This window comes from Microtus ochrogaster, chromosome 7 (genome assembly GCF_000317375.1).
Source record: "Microtus ochrogaster isolate Prairie Vole_2 chromosome 7, MicOch1.0, whole genome shotgun sequence".
In the NCBI taxonomy this organism is placed as follows: Eukaryota; Metazoa; Chordata; class Mammalia; order Rodentia; family Cricetidae; genus Microtus; species Microtus ochrogaster.
The window spans coordinates 75,989,125-76,005,153 of NC_022014.1; the positions used below are offsets into that span (position 1 = coordinate 75,989,125).

General features: G+C 48.8%; 1 long non-coding RNA gene across 2 annotated transcripts in view; it reads right to left on the reverse strand.

Moving 5' to 3' along the window:
• Window positions 1-2,240: 2,240 nt before the first annotated feature.
• The window catches only part of LOC113456314, a 162,817-nt gene continuing 149,028 nt past the window's right edge, over window positions 2,241-16,029 (reverse strand). For both annotated transcript variants that reach the window (XR_003377132.1, XR_003377133.1), the window contains exon 3: window positions 2,241-5,852. This is a non-coding gene — a long non-coding RNA (uncharacterized LOC113456314). The remainder of the gene's footprint in view (window positions 5,853-16,029) is intronic.

Consider the following 16,029-nt stretch of genomic DNA (forward strand, 5'->3'; position numbering starts at 1 on the left):
TCAATGACCCTGCTGCTGCTCAATAGCAGCTCTCACCTGTCTGAGGCTTGAACAAGGCCCCGGACTCCTCTGGGCCTGCCTTCCAATGACCAGAGAGTGTCTGCGAATAGCAGACCACAGAGGGCTTGTGCTGAGAGCCGAAGACCATTGGGCGATGTGGGATCAACTTTCAATCAATAATGAATAACTAGATTCTTCTGCCAACAGAAGAAGAGGAGACAAAGAGAAGCAGAGAGGAGGCACTCAGAATAATAATTCAACCTAAATATACTTTATTTAATACTATCACGTATATATATATATATACACACACACACACACACACACACACACATATATACAAACATATATGCTGCAACATACTTTAAAAATATGTGACAGAGCTGTCTCAACTGCTTGAGAGGGAAGGAAAAAAATCAAAAAAGGTTTCTTAGAAAAGAGAGCCCTTGAGACAGGGGAGTTCTTCCAGCTATTCTTCAAAACACAGACTGCTCCATACACATGGGCAAAAGATTTGAAATCACACGGTAGATTGCAGTGTGAACCTGGAACACACCACCACCACTACCACCACCACAGGCTTATGTATTAAAGTCTGGGTCTCCTGGGATGTCTTCACGCCATTGCAGAAATGCCCTTGAGGAGAATGTGGGTCTCAGGACCCTCTTTCTCTATCCAGCCATGAAATGAGTGGCTCTGCTCTGCCATAGGCTCCTGCTCAGGTCTGTCCCTAAGCAATGGCTCTGACCGGAACCTTCAAAACAACGAGCCAAAATAAACCTATTTTCTTTAAACGCCGATTATCTCTGGTATTTGCTAAAGCTATGGAAAGCTAACACACCCCATTCAATAAAAGCTCATTACTGGAATCCGAGAGGGACTTTCGTCATGAAGCATTTCCAGAACATTCCCAATTGTGGGCAGCAGAGGTGGAGAGTTGTCTGTAATGCCTGGGGCCAAGAAGGAAGACTTCCTGGGCCGTCTCCTGGAGCAGGTCTGGATAAGAGCACTGAGGGTCTGATGTGGAGCAGGGGGCCCTATGGTAGCTTGCCATTGGGGATGTTCACATTCCACATGGTTCTTGGAAGCTAGGTAGACAACCACCCCTCGCCTGCTCTAATAGTCATAGGTCCCGTGGGACCCCTCCTTAAATAGGACCTCTATCTCAATATGTCTGTTGAAGCTACTGTCGTGCATAGGCATGCATGGTCTCCTAGGACATCAAGGTTATGATTTGGAAACAGCTGTGGTTCCATCTTCCTAACACTTGCCACAGTGCTCATTCTAAGTTTAATGAGGGACGAATCCTTTGTTTATTCGCACTCTGTAGTCCAGGTCAGAGGTGGAGGATCTGTAAGGTGACCTAGAAATTCCACTTCCCAAGGCCACCACAATTGCAGACAGCTCAAGCCAGGCCAGTCAGAGCCCTTGGTACAGAGGATTTTTATGACCAGGCAGAGTCTTCCACTTCCTCCAAAATCCATCCTTGAGTTTCTAGGATGGGTGGGAGGTGGAAAGGATGGGTAATGGAGGGAGGGAAGACGGAGACAGAAAACAATTTTAAGAAAGAAACTGAAGAGAACTTAATAACTTGGAGTCTGCCGACATCAGTGCCTGGAAGGACAAAAAAGCCAAGAGGCAAGCCCCAGGACGGGCCAACTTCAGACTTAGTGTCTGTCCTTTACTATGCAGACTAATAAATCCCCTATGGTTTTACCATTCAGTTTTCCCCGTTTTTATTCGTTCGCCAAAATGGCAGGCAGAATTTTTGGTTCTTTTTTTTTTTCCCCCTTGCCTTGCCTTGCAGCCACTTAGAGCTAAGCAGCCCCCGTGGCACCTCCCATCACCCCCGTGGCACCTCCCATCACCGGCTGTGTGTCTATTTGCCTTTTCCTTCAACAAACTCATGCTCAGTGTGACTGACAACATGTGCAAACATCTTTGAAGTATGCTTTGGTAATGAACTTCCTTAGGATGGGACAGCCCTAATTCCAACTTGTATAGATGAAGGGACAATGAGCTACCCATCAGGAAATAGACAGCAGCCAGGATAGGCAGGGCGACAACCCTGATGTACACTCGACTTCTTTACTTTCCTGCTCCATTGCATGTACCACAAAACTGAGCCACAGAGGCAGGGTCAAATGATTGACACATGACCTTGAGCTAGTTAAAGCCAAGGACTGGATCCCAGGTATCCAGACTGTTCCTCAACCTACCGAAAGCTCAGCATCTCTTTGGGCTTCCCTCCACATGCTTTCCACAAGTCTACTCTTTGAGGGTCTCATCCAGTATCAGGGGTCATTTCCAAAGTCACTCTTTGTCCTTTAAACTGTAGTCTCCTGAGCAGGAGGCCCTGCATCCCCATAAGAATGTCTTCCCATCTCTAGTAATTTCACACTGCTATCTCCATAGAACGGTTCCCCAGGTCTATTTGTAGACCAGAGTGCTCCTGTGGTCTGGAGTCAAGTTCAAATGTCCCGTAAGATCCCAGGGGTGTGGAGCAGAGTGAATCTGAAATGTAGTCACGATCACCATAACTGAGAGAAGATCAGGTTGAGAGTGGTCAGCTCGGGGATGGGGTGATTTCCATCGCCCCATGGACATCATCTCATGGATGCTTCCACTACGGAAAAGACAGCTGATCTTTAAGACAGCAACTCCTAGAAAACTGACAGCAATGTGCATGTCATCAGGAGATGGTCCTGGGCACCTGTGCCCAACCCTGCATGTCAAATACAAGGAGTTAAAAAAGGGGGACTTTCTGACATCACTATCTCAGGTCTCCTGTTTCCCCGCCCTGGAATTTTTATTTTAAACCAGCATATACATACCATTAGGATCGAAACATAAGAAACTGATTAGGGGAGAAGGCAAAATACACCAGCTCAAAATCTCATTGAGGAACTGACAGCCTCAGCCTTCCCTCGCAACTCCCTCTCAAGCAAAGGCTGCCCGTCCCCCGCCCCCCAAGTCTGGATGATATCTGGTCAGAATCTGAAAGGAGATTCCTATGTGAGTTGGGCTGCACAGTGAACCCCGGGAATCTGACTCCCAGGCACTGAGTTAATAAATGCATACCATCACTGGTCCTCAAGCGCTTTCTGGTTGGATCCATCCTCCCAATCCCATAGTCATCTTTTCAAAGATGGTACCCAAAGAAAAGGATATGGGCTAGGATTCTTCCCAGTGCATGGGGATTCTCAAGAATGATGCCAAAACCCCTGGATGCCTGGATGCTCATCACCACCCTCGTATGTAATTACCCCCCTGTGGCCTCGCAACTCGAGATAAAAGGATTAGTGGGAGGCCCATGCTCCAGCACCATGGACCCTCCTGCTCAGCTTTCGGCAGAAAGATGGGGGCTGAAGCCCCTGACAGGCAGCAACAACTTCAGGAGCCAGGCAATCCTGAAAACCTGGCTTTTCTAAGCTGCAAAAGAACCTGTAATTTACCTTTCAATTGTTCTTACTTGTCATGAACACCCCAAATTGGATTGGTATGAATCCACCCTTCCCCACCTCCTTAAAGTTCCAGCGGCTCCCTGAAGCTAGGCAGTGACTAAGAAGGTAAGAGTGAGCTGGGAGGGCCCACTCCATGCTTTCTGAGTTGAACCCAGGTTATCAGGGTTATCGGGGAGGACTTTAGAGAGAAAGTACACACTTAGACCCAGTCGAAATGCCCTTGATATTCTAAAGAAAAGCTACAGTTCAAAGGACCTTCAGGAAGTCTCCTAGCCAAGCCCCTTGCTTTCCAGACATCGTCCCGAAGACTTCAGCTCTTTGTCTCTGTCTAGCACAGATGGAAATTTTTGATCTTCGTTTATTCTATAGCGCACATGTTTGCACAGGTGTGGCGCACACGCACACATATGCAAACACGGGCATGGCGCGGGGCATCCTGTACTATCCCAGCGACTATGGGTTTGCTTCTTCAAGGGCAGTTTCATTTTTAATAAGAGGCAAGGGTCACTTATATAGGACTGTCCTAGAGCAATTCCTGACACTTTGAATTTCTGCCATGCCTACTGTACACAACACTCCTTGGAAGGACCTGGTCTCAACTGGCCGGTCACACTTAGGATTTCCTTCAGTACAAGACAAGCCTACCATCTTGCAAACAGATTTGGTCAGGATGGGGCACCTGATCTGGTCTGTCTATAGGCTGCCCTGTGGCCAATGAGAGCAGACAAACAGCTGTGAATGGGGGCTGGCCAAGCAACCTAGAAGCTTTGCCTTGCTGCTGCAGCAGCAGAAGAGATATGGTCACTGCTTCACTCTGTAGGATGAGCAACTGTGACACTTTTTTCAAGTGAGATGCAGACTTAGCTCCCCCAAATCCTTTGCCCCCAAAATTCCCTTATCCTTGGCAGGCTGGGATGACTGGCTCTCCCCAGCTCCACACAGAGTGGAATGTGGGATTTGGGAACACTATTTCCTACTGCAAAGTGAGGAACTTGATGGTCTGGATGTCCCTGTCCTTTCCATCCCTGTAACTCTTGAGTACATGGTCTAACCATGGGATTATGGGACAGGCCACCTGGGCAACCACACCAACCATTTCTATGGCCTCATTTACAGAGATGTTAGGAGTGGGTCACCATTCCTCAACACCTGAAGGAATTCATGCAATTCAGACGCTGTCAGTATGTACTTAGAAAAGAAGAAAGTAGAGGAGGGAGGGGGGAAGGAGAGGTCTGTAAGCCTTCTTTGGACTTCAACAGCATCAAACATCTTTACAAGGTTTGTTCAATTCCACCATGGCGAATCTGAGAGGCCAAAGTCAATATCCCACTGTAAAGTCACTGAACAGCCATGGAAATGCATCAATTACAACACAAGGAAGCTTGGATGTTTTATATAAACAAACTACAAATACAAATCCTCAAACATCTTCAAGTGTGCAGTCAAGAAGGTGGAACCATGAATCATTAGAAAGGATTCTCAACTGCCCAAGTAGAGGCCACAGAGGAAAGAGATAGAGAAGTTCCCAGCTTCTGACAGGTGCGTGGGCCACCAGCAGAAACTGGGGGGTGAGGTCCTCAGTAGGCAATGCCTCAGTCTCAAATCACCTGGATGAGTTGATCCCTGTCACCTTTGAAGGTCTTTATAGCTCATCCCATTTGTGTCACCGAAGATGGATGGATGATGGCTTCATTTCTATGTGTCCAAATGCACACCTGCATGGAAGCCAAGCAACGCAAGCCCAAAGTCAGGACCAGCCCTGCTCTACTCCCCTGACTGCCAAGAGGCCACAGAGCCTCCACGCCAATTCCTGTGTCACTCAGGAGTCACCTACCATCTCCAGGCTGTGCACCGTGCACAGGGAATGACCTCTTTACAAGGAACAGAAACAAAAATCAAGATCCCATTCAACTCAAGTGTAGTTAACTATTCACTCTGCCTCCAGCTAGAAGATATCAGAGCAAATAAGAAGAATCTCTGGGTCCAAAGGCAAGGTGGGGTCAGGCAGGGAAGGGTGTGGTGCCTGGGACAGCAACAGGGTAGAGAAGAATATCCTGGGTAATGATACCAGGAGACTTGTCTTCTACAAGACAGTAGATGAGTTGGGATGATGAGCCTTCCCCAGCTGTTGGTCATGTCCACGATGTATGTCTTTCTTTATTCAAGTCAATGCAGAGTGTTCCCAAACAGCTTCACAGTCTGGAAGTTTCTATAGATTTCAAAATAATATTCCTCAGTTGAAATCCAGGGATCTTGCCTCTTAAGAGATACCCTGATCTTGGACAAGTCCTGAAAGGAGGGCCAGGAACATATTTTCCACGGTTCCACAGAGCTTCTGGTGAGCAGCACGGGTGAGCAGGAACAGCCTTGGTCAGCCTCCTTCTAAGCCTGTGGACCAAAAGACAGCAAGAGTTACATGGCGGCATCTCGTTTTTTCACAGTGCTTCATTTTCCCAACTCTTATTTCCCAGGGTTCCATTGGTGCGGCATCCAAACACAGGACATAGCACTTCTGGGAGGAAGTGAGGCTTATGTCTGGCTTCCAGGAAAACTCCATGCTCATTTGAGCACCCCCGAGAAGCCTGTGCCCTGTTCAGAGCTGACAGATGGGTGTGGAGGTGTCGAACCGTCCTGCTCATAGACACATGCTAGTGCCCCCCAGAACAGCAGGGTCTGGTTCTCCAAACAAATGGTCACGGTAGATTCCATGTATCCCAGGTGTAAAATAACTGACTCAGCATGGATAGGGGTCCCTCAGAGGACGACACAAAATGGTCACGGTAGACTCCACGCACAGCGACTGCAGAATAACTGATGCAGATTGCAGCGGGGACCCACAGAACACCTGGCACACTTCTCCTTCAAGTCCGAGGGCAAACAGGTTAGAGCAAATGTACACCCCTCACCGGTCCTTCCCACTTCTCATCACTCACAATGCTGAGCAACAAATCACTGAGTCCCTCAGGGGAGTACCCCACTTCAGTGCTGACTGGGTCTGGCCACCGGAGATGGCGTTGACCTACAAAAGTGGCTGCTTTACAAGTCTCAGGTCCAGCAACCATCATTAATTCAGGACAAGAAACGTGGGCAGGTCAACCCTAAGTACCTTGTGGGAAGGATGCTCAGATCCAAAAATAAGCCCGTCCGGTAAGCACCATCCTCATAGACCATGGCAGGGAATGAGGTATCTCATGATCAAGGCCTCTTGGACCAGCAGAGACCAGAGTACCCATAGCTGATGGTAGTTCCCTGGGGATTTGGATTCTAGAGGTTCAATGTGAAAATGTCTGGCTGAAAAGTCTTCTTGGCAGGGTGGTGCATCCACCACAAGGCCCAGAATGATAAGAGGAATGATGGGGACACCCAGGACAGATGACACTTGAAGACATCTCTGCAAGAGATCTGGGGGAGGGGACAATCTTAAGTTCAGAATCACAAATTTAAAAAGTGAGTTCCGATTGGTGGCCTGAAAGAAAATAGGGACATTTCATTGCAGGAGCAGCCCAGCCTCTTGTCACACTTCTTTACATATGACCTAAAAGAACACCAAAAACACCCAAAGATTTTTAACTTCCTCCAGTCTCCTTCCTCCTTCTGCACCAGCCTTGGGGCTGTCTCCTAGATCCCCACAAGCGTTTTCGCCTGGGAGACAGGCCATGCAGCTGGCAAATTAATTGGCAGTGATGGGGCTTCCTTCTGGTTGCTCAGCAACTCCATGCAGCTGACAGCAGGACATTGAGCACAGAGGGACTGCCATGAGGAATTTACCAAACAAAACCCAAAGCAAAACATGTGAGGCCCCAGACTATCACCCTTGGAGGGCAGAATGAGACAGAGGGAGGGTGTGGGGTTGAAGGCAGGGAGTTAACCCACCCTGGTAGGAAGTGGGGTTCAGGCACGAGAAAGTTCTCTCCACCCTCGTCAAACTACTCGTACAGCCTTTGCCTCTGTTAGCCTGGAGAAAAGCAAAGAGGTTCAGGGATTTAAAAAGTCACCAGGGACGGCAGCCAAGGCTGATGAAGTTTGCTGACATTGCTCCACAAGTGAAGCCACTCTACCAAGGTGACAGTCACACCCGGGGCAGAACCCTCCCTTGTCCTGTCTTTCTATTTGTTGCTATGACAGAGTAGACGAGCTATCCACCACACAACCTTGCCTTGGTCCTCATCTCTGGCCCCTTACTTACTTGCTGTCCTTTTTGAGACAGGGTTTCCCCATCTACATTACAGGGTAGCCGGACAATCACAATGTAGTCCTGCCTAGCCTTGAACTTAAGGCCACCTTTCCTGCCTCTGCTTCCTAAGTGCTGGGATGACAAGCGTGAACAGCCAGGCCTAGCTTCTGGCCTCTCTTAAAACTTCCATGCCTAAGTAGAGTACACATACAGTCCGTGTCGTCTGGAGTGGTCTATGGAAGGGGAGAGAATGGAGACATTGAAAGATGCTCCCCCTCTAGCTGCTGTCAACGCGCATGACAGAAAGGAGCTGTGTGGACAGGATGAGGTCAGCAGACCAAGGCGGGAGACCATCCTGGGGCATCAGGATAGGCCTCAGCATCATCAAAGATGCAGAGGGTGGGACACAGGGAAGAGAGGTGTGGGGACGGAAGAGAGAATTCAAGGAGGAGGTCGCAAGGACAGGGGACGGTGAAGGCAATGGTGTCTCCCCTGAAGTGACTAGAAGGAATTATTAGTTCTGTTGATAACTTCTGTTTAGCACACTGAAACTGGCCTCAGACCGTACTATATCTGTCCATACTTCCACAGAGACGCTTTCACGGTGTAACAATGGAACCTAGGGCTTTCAAGATGCCAGGCAAGCCTTATACCACTGAGTCAATCTCCCAGACCCAATCTCCACCGCTAAAGGTTTTCCAAAAGGGCACCAGAGCAGGATGCAGGAACAGGAAAGGCAAATTCATCACTACCAGCAGGGCAGGATTTAGCCTTTGAAGAGACTAGCCAACGTTCTACAGGTTCTGAGGGAAAGGCAGGCCTCTGAGATCGACTGAGGTAAGAAGGAAGCCTACGCCATGAAACAGGCTGTCATCATTTGCAAAATAATATTATCATCTACTTTACAAAGCTCATGAGATAATACATGGAAACCAGGCTGTCATCATTTGCAAAATAATATTATCATCTACCTTACAAAGCTCATGAGATAATACATGGAAACCACCTGGTGAATAGCGGATGCCAAGGAAGTGATACTGCTTAGGATAGCTTGGGCTGGCAGACTTGAGTCGAAGCTGCTGCTGCTTCTTGCCCACCCCAATATTTATTCTGCCCTTTCTATTTGTTAATACAACTCTGACTCTTTTTTTTTGTTTTTGTTTTTTATTTTTTTGCTGGTGTGATGAAGTTCAGACTCTTGTGTGTTGAGGCATAGCTATGTAAGAACTGATGGATAGATAGGAGTATAGCTATTGTAGCAATTCAGAGCAGGCTGCTCTAAGGGAGTGAAGCCAGCTGGTCCGTCTTTATTTCCTTCTGCTTTAATAAGGTCACTATGGCTGGTCCTCCAGCAGCCATATTGGTCTCCTAGAGACCCTATGTCCTACAATGGCTAAGAGAAGGCAGGGCTGGATTCTGGCCACTCTAGTGATGCTTGATTGGCGTGGGATGGTTTTCTTCCTTAAGTCTCTGTAATAGCATTTTCTAACCATCACGATGGATTTCTCAATTCATAGACCCAGACCAAGAGCTTCATAATCACATGGTAACTTGTTAACAATGAAAATCCTACATCCTAGACTCTAGGGATGGAAGATAGGACTTCGCACAAGTGGGGAAAGTGCTCTACATACCAAGACACACATTTTAACCATCATCCTATGTGCTCTCGAGTGTGCGAGCCATGTTCTACCAGTAACCTGGGAAGACCACCACTCTGCCATGCACTGTGGGCTCCACTGGTGTCCCCGGCCTCCATACACAAGCACCCTTATCCCAGAGGAACAATAAGAAGTGTCCCACACACTGTCATAAGACTAGAGCAGAGGGTGGGGACACAGCATTGCTTCCAGTTGACAGACTCTGCCCTAGTTCTTCAGGTTCCTTTACTTTTTCAACTGTTTTTTTTTTTAAAGATTTATTTTATTTTACATGTGTGTGGTATATGTGTTTGTTGTCCATGTGTGCGTGACATATGTATGTAGGTGCCCTTGAAAGCCAGAAGAGCTTGTCAGATCCCCTGGAACTGGAGTTAGGGTAAGTCACCCAGTGTGGGTGCTAATTTGATCCTCTCTAAGAGTGGCCTGTGTTCTTAAGCACTGAACCATCTTTCCAGCTCTCTTAATTTAAAAAAAAAAAAAGTCTTTGTTGGGAGTAACGCATGCTTGTGGAGGTCAGAGGACAGCCTGTGTCGGCCCAGGCCTTCCACCTTGTTGGGGACAGGGTCTCATGTTTTTAATCTCTGTATATACCACATAGCTGCCCTGGGAGCTTTCAGGTGATTTCCTGCCTCCACCTTCCTCTTAGCAGCGGGAATATTGGGATTGCAGACGTATGTTTTACAGACCCATGCTCAGGTTTATGTGGGTTTAGGGATTGGAATTCAAGTCCTCACGCTAGTGTTCCACATGCTTAACCCACAGAGCCTCTCCAGACCTCAGCTGTGTCTAGACTCTAGAAACACATCACAACCCTCTGTGACTCTCAGTGATCAGGACTTGCTCAGCTCCCACAAAGTCAACACGGAAGAGAATAGAACCTAGAGTCAACACTGCCCAGGTGGATCCAGTGTGTGCCCTGCTCAGTACCACTACAGCTGGCATGGGCGCTGGGTGGGGAAATGCTGCAGGTTGCACAGAGGTACTGAGTCTGGCTGAAGGGGAAGACACAGGTACTCCCAGGATGAAGCTGTACTGAGAGTGGGTTGGACAGCCTTGGGACAGGCATCCCTGAGGACAGATGGGGTGAAATTCCTGACAGCTAGGTCAGGCATTTCCCATAAGGACACCTTTAAATCTCTCTCTCACATGAATAATTAGGCAAAATCCCAGCTTCCCCCGTAATATACACAGAGTCCCAGTAAGAGTAGCACATGAGAACTTGGCCCACAGAAAGAGGGAACTGACTCAGGACAGCATTGGGGCAGTGGGTGTTGGCTCAGAAGCGGGAGGTGAGCTCCTTCTCAGTGGCTAGCCTTGAACCTAGGCCATGACCCAAGGAGGTAGAGTCTGCACATTTTGGATGTTCCCTGAAAGAGGAGCTGGGTCCTGGGCGGGTCTATAACTGACTGGGATGATGGAGGATGGCTCAAATAAAAGGGTTCAATGCTGGTGTGCTGAGCCTTTAGAGGAAAGATTAAGTCCAAAGGTATCGGTTCTTTCTCCTGCAGAGACATCTATGTTGTTCATTACTTCATTCCCAATCTGCCTTGATGGAAGGCTGAGCCAATTTTTTTATTTAACATATTTTAATTAAAATGTAATTATAGCCGGGCAGTGGTGGTGCACACCTTTAATCCCAGCACTCGGGAGGCAGAGGCAGGCGGATCTCTGTGAGTTCGAGGCCAGCCTGGTCTAAAAGAGCTAGTTCCAGGACAGAAACCAAAAGCTATGGAGAAACCCTGTCTCGAAAATCCAAAAAATAAAATAAAATGTAATTATATAATTTCCCTCTTCCCTTCCCTCCCTCCAACCCTTCTCATGCTCCCCACCCCCACCTCCCTTTTTCTAATTATTGTTACCACATGCAGAGAGGAAGGGAGGGAGGGAAAGAGAGAGAGAGAGAGAGAGAGAGAGAGAGAGAGAGAGAATAGAGAGTGCTCATTCATCGTCACTTTTGTTGTTTGTGTGTACATAATTTCAAGGCTGACCACTCTGTATCCGGTAACCAGTTAGGGGGGTTGTCCCTGGGAGAGGCTAATTCTCTTCTCAGGGGTCATTAGCTGCCTGTGCCTAGCTATGGGACTTGGGGAGATTTTCTCTCACACCCACCAGGAGGTCTACCCCTCACCCCGCATGGAAGAATCTCCTCTTTGCAGCAAATGGAGACCATTACAGATATCCACAATGGATACAGTTCAGAGGTCAACAGATCATGGGGAACCCAACCCAAGTTCAGACATCACACAACTCCTGAACATCCTGGCAGAAGCATTGAAAAGACTTCCAGGGCCAGAGGACCTGGAGGCCTGCTGTGAGACCGTGTCTCCTAGAAACGGTGCCCAGAGAAGACCTGAAAGAGGATGGTGTCAACAGACATGCTAACATGGGAGGCCAGCCTCTTCTTTATTTCTCTTGCCTCAAATCATGAAGTCCAAGAAGTCAAAGGAAAGGGAGGATGTGGAGGAAGAAGAAAGGGAAGAGGCAGAAGAGGGGGAAGAAGAGATGAGGGGAAGAAAGAAAGGAAGGAGAGGGAGGAAGAGGAGGAGCTGAAGGAGCAGGAAGAAGAAGGAAGGAGGAAGAAGAGGGCAGGGGCATGAGGACCTGGGTGTGGTGGTGCCTATCTTTAATCCCAGCACTCAGGAGGCAGAGGCAGGAGGATCTCTGAGTTCGAAGCCAGTCTGGACTACAGAGGGAGTTTCAGGCCAGCCAGCTTTACATAGTAAACACTGCCTCAAAATAAATAAATAAATAATGAAGATGATGATGATGATGGTGATGATGATGATGATGATGATGATGATGATGATGATGATGATGATGATGATGATGATGATGCAGGGAGAGAGCAGCAACTACCAGATTCTGATGGTCTTAGGTGCACCACATCAGGGCATGTCTAGAATGACATTCCCTGTTATGTGCCTATTGATTTCAGCCCCACCTGGTAGCCCAGGTGTAAGCTTATAACACGCATGGAGAAAGTCAGTGTTTCTCCAGGAGACCACAGTGCCAAGGAATTGCCTCTGCCTGCCCACTCCATCCTTTCCCAGGGGTCCTACCTTCTACCATGCAGCTTTCTTACAGCTGTCTGGGAGAAGGATGAAGAAACACAGCTGTTCCGGTTCAGCAGAACCAAAGAGGTTAGGAATCCTCTTTCCAGCCTGGGTCCCAACCCAAGCCCCACCCCCAGGCCAGCCCAGGCTCTGACTGTTCCTAGGAACTCTGAACAGATTACCCTGTGCAACAAGAAACCCTCAGAGTCAAGGACTTTGTGCTCCCCGACTTCGTCTCTCCATGCCCCTACTTCCTTTCCTATCCCGAGCAGAATCCCTCTCCCATTTGACTCGGATCCAGTCTGTGCAAATGTCCTGCCTCCTGCAAACATGTTCAAAAATAAACCCGAGAAAGCTTCCAGATGTTCTGTTTGTATTGTGGTGTTTCTCGGTGCTAGTCTCCAGAGACTGATTCATAACATGCAGCTTCCTGAAGAAGAAAAAAAAAAAAACCCAGCAGGCCACCAGGTTCTGCCTCAGGGAGCGGTAGACGAACCCTCCATCAGGACTGCAGCACAGCCAATTCACCACAGAGGCACACTCTCTGGCACTTGCCATCCCAACCAGCTGCTCCATTACCATGGATGAGGCACGTATCTTTGAGGTTATGCCAAAGCCTTCCAAAGCCTGCAGAGGACCAAATCTTATAGATTCACAAACAGTAAGCTTGCTGGTTTCCTTTTTCCTGAGCACCCACCTCACTTCTCCATTACAGTCCCACCAAGTGTATTTGGGACAAAATGACACAAGAGTAACCCTCATTTCCAAGACGTGACCTGACCATCTGAAAGGAAATCTTAGGAGCTAGGCCAGCCTGAAGAGGAAATGGAATCGGTTGCTTGTCAAAGCCCCTTTGGGACTGGTGGCCTCTGACCTATAGAATGATAATTGCCAACGGGCTGGCTTGTGCACACACAGCTACACATGTACCCTTCCTGACACGCACACACCTGAGGGCCCAGGATTCTTTGCACAAGGTGACGCCTGCTCCCTTTGATGCCTGCCGGATGTGTTCCCATTGGGCGAGGAACCAGACCTCAATAAAACTCTGCATTATCAGAGGCGGCTAGTTTGTGATTGCACTAGCCTGTTATCTCAGGACCGGGTGGGGCCGCTTTGCAGTTCACCGCTGGAAAGCTTTAACTTGTAGGTAGATCAAAGACCCTTCCGAACCCGCAGCCCGGGTCCCTTGTTGATCCCTCAGTGGACTGTTCCTAAAGATGGACTTTGGAGATAGTAAGTATCCCACGCCCAGACTCCCCGAGTCTCTTCATCTGCTATGTCTCTTACTGGGACGGGATTTCTGTGTTCTCTATTTTTTTCAGTTTGGACAGCTGTCAACAGCTAGCTGTAAACTAACGGGGCAGCCATGCCATCTTTCTCTTGAGTGTGCCAAGATTGTCTGCAGAGAAAAGGCAGATGGATGGGTACATGGACCAATGGATGGACAGACATGTGCGTGGATGATGGGTGGGTGGACGGATGGGTGGGGAGATGGGTGGCTAGGTAGATGATGAATAAATGGGTGACTGGGTAAGTGGGTAGATGAGGGGTGGATGGATAGAAGGATACATGGATATATCGATTGATAGGTTGATGGGTGGGTGGGTGGGTAGATAATCATGGATAACTATGGGTGGATGGATAGAAAATGGGTGGATGTTGGGTGGATGATGAGTGAATGAGTGGATATGTACCTGATGCATGGGTGGGTGAATGCAAGAATGGATGGATAAATGGATGGGTGGGTGGATGATGCACAGATGGATGTGTGAATGAACAAACTAGACTACCAGCAACGTGAAGTGGCTGTCCTACAAGTAAGGAGAGGACTCAGAGCAAGGTCATTCTTTCCTTCTGGAAAAACCCTCCAGATTCAGACGATCTCACTGGAGACACCTGAGCTTAGCCAATCGGATCAGGATTCGAGTCCAGGAGCAGTCACTAACAGGTTACAAGATCCTTGACAGTTTAGCTTAGTTTCTCTTGGACTCATCCTCAAACCAAAGAGAACAGGAGCAGCCACTAAAGAAGGACTCGGACCCCTTTCACGCCTTCTGTGGTGTGTTCTATTTCAAAACAAACTCCGTGCATTTCCAAGAAAGGCTATGGAGCCCCGTCCACCATCCTTCTTACAGACTGTGCCCGAGAAATGCATAAAGAAATCCAGATGTGTCCTCCACTGCTTTTATTCTGTTTCCTTGTCTTTAATTGTTACACTTGCTGTTAGCAGTTGGACCATTTCTCACTGCCCTGCTTTCATGTGCCTTTGGCCAGTCTCAAAACATGAGAGGACTGAAACCCATCTACGTGGAGGAGGTGATAAAGCTAGGAGGAGCAGGATGGGACTTAAGGAGAACCCACTGCAAATGGCAAAGCTCAGCTACTGATCAAAAGCATGATTCTAAACCAGCTAAGGCTAACAACACTGAATGTGAACGTTGTTATTATCAAGCGCTGAGATGCACAAGATTTTGGGTTGTTTCTTTTCCCCCTTTGGCATGCCGAGTATCAAACCCTGAACCCCTGCATTCTAAGTAGGCACTTCAGCCCCAGAGCTGCACCCTCAACCGACACCCAGCTCTTGCATTATTGCCTTGCATCTTTCTTCTGTCTCCAACACCCCCTCCCCTGTTAGAACACTGCAGCTTTCAAAGGTAGCGTGGGCCAACCTAAATGGAAGTGGCACCTACAAGGCTCCTCTGCTCTGTCTAATTGCAGCCCCACATGGTCTGGTGGCATCTGTGCCATGATGACAAGGGAAGTTGGACCTCTGCACTCTTTGTTCATGATGAGGCCACTGTTCCTCTAGTCTGCAGCTGGACTCTCAGAGGCAAGGCCAGGCCCAAGTTCATAGAACAGGCCACCCACACTGCACATCAGGGCTGCTGGACTGTCCCCAGGGTCGGAGCCACGCTGGCTCTTAGCCTCGACTCGGAAGACTCCACCATATGGCATCCCTAGGGATCACGATGACAGGAAAGAGAAGGAGCCAGGCGCAAGAAACAGCCGTGCTTCTGGGTGCTTGAGACCCTACTGGGAAGGGGACATATGGGTGGTTACCCTTGTTCCCAGTGTGCCTGAGCCAAAGAGGCGGGCACCGAATACACAGGACAGTGGCGGCCTGCAGTGACATGGCAGAGGAGATGGGGCTCCCCTATTTGGCGCTTTCATCTCTCCAGCCTCCAGATGTGCGTTCAGGGCAAAATCTGAACTTCAAACCCTGTGAAGCTTCGAGGACATCACAATTCTCCAAGGAAGGAGCAAACTGGGTCTCCATGGCTGCAGAGGACTTTAATGGAAAGTGTAGCCAGCCTTCTAAAACAAAAGGACAAGGACCTCTCCTCCCCTACCCCCTTCCCCTTTCCTCCCCCTCTCCTGATCCCTTCCCTTCCCCTCCCCCTAAAGTCCAGGCACAGAAAGAGGAAGACAAACAAAACAGGCTCAGCTCTGCCTTCCCCATCTTCCTGGAATCATCTGGCTTCTCCTGACAGCTTCCCTCACTTCTTCGGTCTCCGTGGGGCAGGGCTGGGGGGTGGGCAAGTTGGGCGAGGCACGAGGGAGACGGAGGGGAGGGCTGAAGAGACAGGATTTGGCAAGGCTGCCAAGAACAGAGCCCAGATGCCTCCTCTGGAAAGCGAACTTCCCAGGTTGCCTGGCATGCTAGGACTTGCTGG